The sequence below is a fragment of the Oryza brachyantha genome, chromosome 7, assembly GCF_000231095.2.
Source record: "Oryza brachyantha chromosome 7, ObraRS2, whole genome shotgun sequence".
NCBI classification, from domain to species: Eukaryota; Viridiplantae; Streptophyta; class Magnoliopsida; order Poales; family Poaceae; genus Oryza; species Oryza brachyantha.
This window is the reverse complement of record NC_023169.2, coordinates 239,494-245,843: the sequence shown is the minus strand read 5'-3', so window position 1 is coordinate 245,843 and position 6,350 is coordinate 239,494. Positions and strand designations below refer to the sequence as shown.

At 42.9% G+C, this 6,350-nt stretch overlaps 1 pseudogene; it reads right to left on the bottom strand.

The window, feature by feature from the left end:
* Positions 1-1,278: 1,278 nt before the first annotated feature.
* On the bottom strand, positions 1,279-3,270 carry LOC102708911 (annotated as a pseudogene).
* Between the last annotated feature and the right edge of the window lie 3,080 nt (positions 3,271-6,350).

Sequence of the window (6,350 nt, the reverse complement as noted above, 5' to 3'; positions counted from 1 at the left end):
ACCGGCATTGACAGTCCTTGGATCCTGGACATCCCTGTCCAACATAAACAGTATAGCGTGCGTCAGTTGCAATTGATCTGAAATGAAAATCGAGGGCATTTCTCTCTCAATTCTCAAAGAAAAGAAGGCAATTTCAAGTAGAAAAATGAACTGTAAAACCATTTTCATACCTGCAGTTGCAGATGCTGCACAGTAAAAGTCAGCAATATGTCATGCCATTTCCCGGTTCTTCTTCCCCACTTGCATGGTGGATAGCATGAGCCTACAGGGTGGCCACTACACTAGTACAAAAGTGAGATCCATTCTCCATCCATTATTTTCCTTGATCTGCTTCCCACCCCTGTAAAATTTCAGTTACAGGTGAATTTTTCTGGGAAGAAGTGGCAAGAATGGGCCAGTGGCTTTCCTTTCACTCATCGACTTGTCTCATGCTCTTGAAGAATCAAGAACAAAACAAGCAGCCAGTGCACACATGACATGTAAGGATGGAATCATTTTCTTCCTCGCAAAACAACAGAAGTTGGTGTCACTTTTCATTAGTTTCCACCAGTGGATGAGATGCATCACCTGTAGCATTCCCTCTGTTTAGCTTATTCTATACATCCATCGCATTCTAGGATCGTGCAGTCATGAAAATGTAGAACCATTTCAATGTATTTTTCCATAATAAATCTACCAGTGCAATCCCAATTCAGCCAACCTGCATAGAAAAAAAAACACACATAATGGTAGAGAGAGTTTGAAAAAGTTTTGACCAATATAAAACCATATATACCAGTACTACCAAAGTGTCATATACAGTTGTAAACAGAAAACATGCACGCATGCTGTATCTCCTTTAATTTAAGAACCTTCAGTTCTTCACCTCTTGTCCCTCGAAAAGCTAATCAGCACAAATCAGGAAGGCATAAGAGGTCCATTTTTGCAAAGGAAGCCAGTACGCATGCATGCACAAATCAAAGGGCAAAACCAACCGCCGCCTGCCCCTTGTAAGTAAGATACAGATAATCTCATACACAGTACTACATAACAAAAACAGGGAACAGTAATGCTAAACAAAACTTCTTTGTCCTTTTCTTAAAAAAATAGTCTTTTATCATAAGAGTTCATAAAACACTACTGTCGCATTGCATTTGCATATGCACATATGCAAAGATATCTATCTGGCATCATCTACTAGCCAGATCGATCGATAAGCAAGCACGCAGACACATGACTGGACACCAGCAGTTGCAGGGAAATAAAATGTAGGAGAGGATGAATCGTTCGAGCTGGTCGTCATTCGTGCATCCAGGGCTGCGAATTAACTAGAACGTACGATGCTAGGATAAGCTGGGTGGAGCTCCAGTCGTTGCCCAAGACATCGGTGACACCGAACTGGTCCGGGTCTATGGAAATGCATGAGCTTGAAAGCACGAAGTTGATGATGCTGATCTCGTTGTGGTTGCCGGTGAAGTTGAACATGAAGAAGCGCCTCAGGTGGCTCAGCCGGCCGGGCATGTCGTCGAAGAGGAACTCCGGCGTTTTAGGGTACTGCTCCCGATGCACATCGATCGATATATCCATGGGATGATCCAGCTAAGATCAACATCATCACAATTGTACGTTAATTGCAGGTGCATTATGCATGCTGTAGCCATGTAGTAGGATATGTACTATGGCCCTGTTTAGATCCTTCAAAATAGCAAAAGTTTTACCATTTTAAAGCATTTTTTGGTAAAATGGATCTAAACACTAGAATAATAAAATGACAACTTTGTATTTGGTATTTGAGAGTAGCAAATTACACCAAAAAGTATATAGGGACATGGACCACCTCTCACTTTTGCCAAAAAAATAATAACTTTTACACGCCTCTAAACACCAACTTACAAAAATACAATGCTAAAACTTTTGCCACCAAAACTTTTATCATTTGCCATTTTAAATACCTCTAAACAGGACCTATATAGATATAACTTTTTCCCTGTCCTTGAGAAGGTACCATTTTTTTCTACGTAAACTTTGATATCTTTAGATACTAAAAGATATAAAAAATAGTAGTACCTCTCGGTATGTCTTTTGCTCAGATGATGACCGACCGACCTCGTTGGTGATGAAAAGGCTCCTGAGGCATGGCGAGCTGCGCAGGAGGTGCAGGACGATGCCTGCTTGGCCTTCGTTTGGCCACATGCCCTCCACTCTCAGTGTCTGAATCCCCAACTCCGGCAGCTCGATGCAGTCCACGATCCTCGACAGGTACTGCGTTGCAATCATCATATATAGATTACATGTGTCAATTAATTAACACAAATACAGTGACTGACGCAACACAAGCTAGTACGTAACGTACTTCGATGCACCAGCCGGAGATGGCGAGCTCGACGACGCCCTGGAAGCCGGACATGATGCGACTCATGTTGCTCCCCACGTTGAAGAAGGGCATCACCTGGAAGGATGCAAACATATGGTAGAACCACGTCTTGTCGTCCATGAGCAGGCTCACCTTCCTCGCCGCCAACCTCCTCACGCCGCCGCTCTCGAGGGCCACCACGTTCCGCCCGGAGAAGACGAACTCATCCACGTTCGGGGCCGTCACCTCGAACGGCACCGTGCCGTACCCGCCGCAGCCTTCCAACACCACCCGCCGGAGCGACGGGCTGCCGATGACGATGCCCGCGGTGTCCTCCCTGTGGGCGAGAGCGGTGAACCTCAGGTGCAGCATCTCCAGCAACGGGCAACCGTCGATGAGATTCTGGAAGTGGGTCGAGCTGTTGAACCCCGTGTGCTCCAGGGAGAGCCGCCTGAGCACCGGGAGATGGACGGCGCCGTCGTCCAACCCACGAACGGCGGCGTGCAAGTCCAGACGCAGGTCCACCAGCGTCGTGCACCGGAACAGTGACGGCGGCGTGTACATGGCGGCACCGATGCTGACGTCAAGCCTCTCCAGGAGGTGGTGGTCACGGGACGCCAGGCGGTCCAGCCAGGCAGTCACCCTCCGGTCACCGTCGGTGTCGTAGCGGGTGTGCTTGAGCGACATGAACTTGATGCCAGGGCCGGAGTGGTTGAAGACGACGCGGTCCACGTGGGCGGCGAACGCGGCGTCGCGGTCGACTAAGTGATGAGGGATGCTGGAGGCGTCGAGGTCGTAGGCCTCCATGGTTCCATCCCCATCCACGCGTCACGGAACATCCTCGACACCGCGGAGGTGAGCACGGCGTCACCGAGATCAGGCAGGAGCATCATGATTAACTGCAGGATGCACAGAGGCAGATCGTTGATGGACGCCATGATCGAGTCCTGCATGCCAACGCAACACAAGTGTATTGATTAATTCTCACCACCAACCTGAAAATAATCAACACCAAATTTCATAATGTAATTTGCGACAAGTAATGTGGATATGTGATAACCAACCACGTATGAAATCTGTGATCAGTGCATTACAAATTTAAGCAAGGGATCATTGCAGTCACTATATCATAGCTGATTAACTGATATATAAGCTGGAAAGAAGAATGATACTTGTTACAAATTCGAATGCATGGTAATTGTCTACATGAATTTTATACCCGTCAATGTTAACGTACTAATCTCTCCAAGAAAATGTAGGATTGTTAGAAGCCTAGCCATGCCATACCATGCCATGTCACCGATTTTGAAAAAAAAAACTTGCCTTTTGGCTAATTGCATAGACAACCATGTTAAGTTGTTACGGGCTTATTTAAGCTAAGCTTGACTTGCCTGACCCGGCAGCGTACCATGATAGGCTTGGGCCTACATTTTAAGGTCAGAAAACCCAAAAGTCCTTGAATGGTAAAAAAAGTAGTCAAAAGCATGAAAAGTGGAGAAAACTAGGCCTAAGAAAGCCCGGCATTTGGGCAAGGCTTGGCTTCGTCTTTTAGGTTGCCACTGGACTCAAGTTTGACTTTTAGGTTAGGCTTTTATAGGCTTGGTCAGGTGACATTTGAACATGTATGTCTCGTCCACTTTAATATTATGCTAGGTTGGTGTAGCCATATGGCGTCTTGCCTCAACGTAGCCATTGGTATGAAACCATCATATCAACAAACTGGGAATGGGCTACCTAGAAATCTTTATATGCATGTTCACAACTTTGAGCCTTGTGTTGTGGACATCACATCCTCATGCTCCATTTCCCATATATATGGTACATATTATATTGCTTCTTCCAAAGTAAAGGTATATTCATTATTAAGGAAGCTTCACGTTAGTTCATTAAGAATTAGCTTGTTTTACCACCAAGTTTTCTTCATTGTCCATTAGACCGTGCGCCTCTTTCTATTGTTTCCAAGTTGACATTGATGACGGTTGAATACATGAAGGAAAGTATCTAATGTATGCCGCCTATCTGAAGAAAAGAACTTCTCAATGATTTATCCTTTCGTGCATCCATGGAATTAGGTGTAAATAGAAGAGGGCTCACAATTTCATTCATATGTCTTTGAATTCTACTAATTTCCTTTTATGCATTGCTCCTATTTTTTGCTCAAATACAATCTATAGTTATATGGTTTGTTTGATAAACCCTCAATATAGTTTTTTTTTGCAAGCCCTACTATATATTGCACATCCAAAATTTCTACCTCTATCATTCGATAACTTTATATTTAGATATGGGAGAACCCATATGGAAGGCATCCTATAATATTTTTCTCCCATAGTTCAAGGTGTAAGGAACTCAACTAAGGTTAACCTCAGGAAATTCCTAATTCACTTTGTTTTGTATATCTTATTGTTTCTTCTTGTATCAACAAAGTGATAATGAGAAAGTGACGTCAACAATGTACATTCCATTACTATACCAGACACGGTACAAAAAGTCTTACATGGGGATTGGAAACCCTCAATTTAGTGGTATTGACGATGGTGGTAATATGAAACCTAAGGAAGAATGACAAGGACTTGAATTTCTTCGAGTGATACAGAAAATGCTAACTATACATTTTTGTACAAAGAGTGTCGGTTTTACCAAAATACCCTTATTTTTTTTTGCCTCAAGACATTGGAACTAAAATGCCTCTCTATCGTATTCTCTATAGTTGAGCTAGATATCATGTGTGCTTATGACCATAGGGTCTAAGCATGTATGTATTTTCTCTTTGTGAAATACCTTCTTGGGCTTAACTTAAACACATCATCTTGCCAACATGTTGCTTGATCATTCGTGCCAACATCACATTTCCTTGATTGGTTTGGCCCCACACATGTAACATTTTAGTTGACTTCAGATGCACATTTGGCCAAACAATTTTTGTTGGTAAATGTGTCTAAGATGCTTACCTTTTCCTGATTGAGGGGAATCAACCATGATAGGAGGACTTGATAGGGGGGGGGGGGTGTCAGGGTTCAGGGTATCGGGTGCACATGCTCGATATTCTCATTGTCGGTTCCTTAAGAAACAACTCGACAAAGCAACCAAGTACAAAATGAATTCATGTTTTTATTAAACTTATGTGTACTTCATTTTTCTTGGTTTTTGAGTGGTATTCATGAAATGAAACCACTTGGAAGTGGTATTTGGTCGATGAACAAATTTTGAAACCTTACTTCCTCTATGAGGGAAGAGTACATCATGTGATCCTAGTGTATAATAATCCTCAATGCCCTTATTTTCATAAAGAAACTCTAAGGACTAGAAATGTCTTTATATCATTATCTGTCGGTAGTTGATCTTGACGGGAGGTGTGCCTAACACCACCAGATTGAAGGTCTTCGTGCGTCTTGCTCATCTTGACTTCATGCCGACATTGTCCTTTTCTTGATTTGTTTGGCCCCATATGTGTGAGAAATTACTTGGCCACCATAGGAAAAGCAACATCCTTTATGAAACCTCAAATCCATATATGGTCAAATGTTCTTCGATGATTTCAACGTGTGTATGTCTGAGACAAAACCCATGCTAGGGGATTGTTTGAAAGCTAGCCCTAGGATATACTTCTCTTGGTTTTATGGTCAAGTGAAAGCTTTTACGCTTTTCAACCATAGATTCTGATAAGCCATACATGTACAGTGGGCTTAAAGATTGAGTTGGGACTCATCAGCAACACTGGCATATGAGTTGTCCTTTAGGTCTTAGGGGTGGGCCCTATCTTGGTCATGGCCCAATAATAAGGCACTAGGCTACTAGACCAATCAATGGAGTACCCTAAATTCATCTATTAGAGTGTAATGATTGGGCAAATATAATAGAATAGACTATCCTCTAAATACACAAAATGAATCATGGAACACATGTTACTTATTCTTCATATGAGACATACTTTAAGGGTTTCTTGATTAGACACCTAAAATTTTAATGAGCATGCATATGGCTCCATAGTATATACAACTTACCCCTATCATTAATT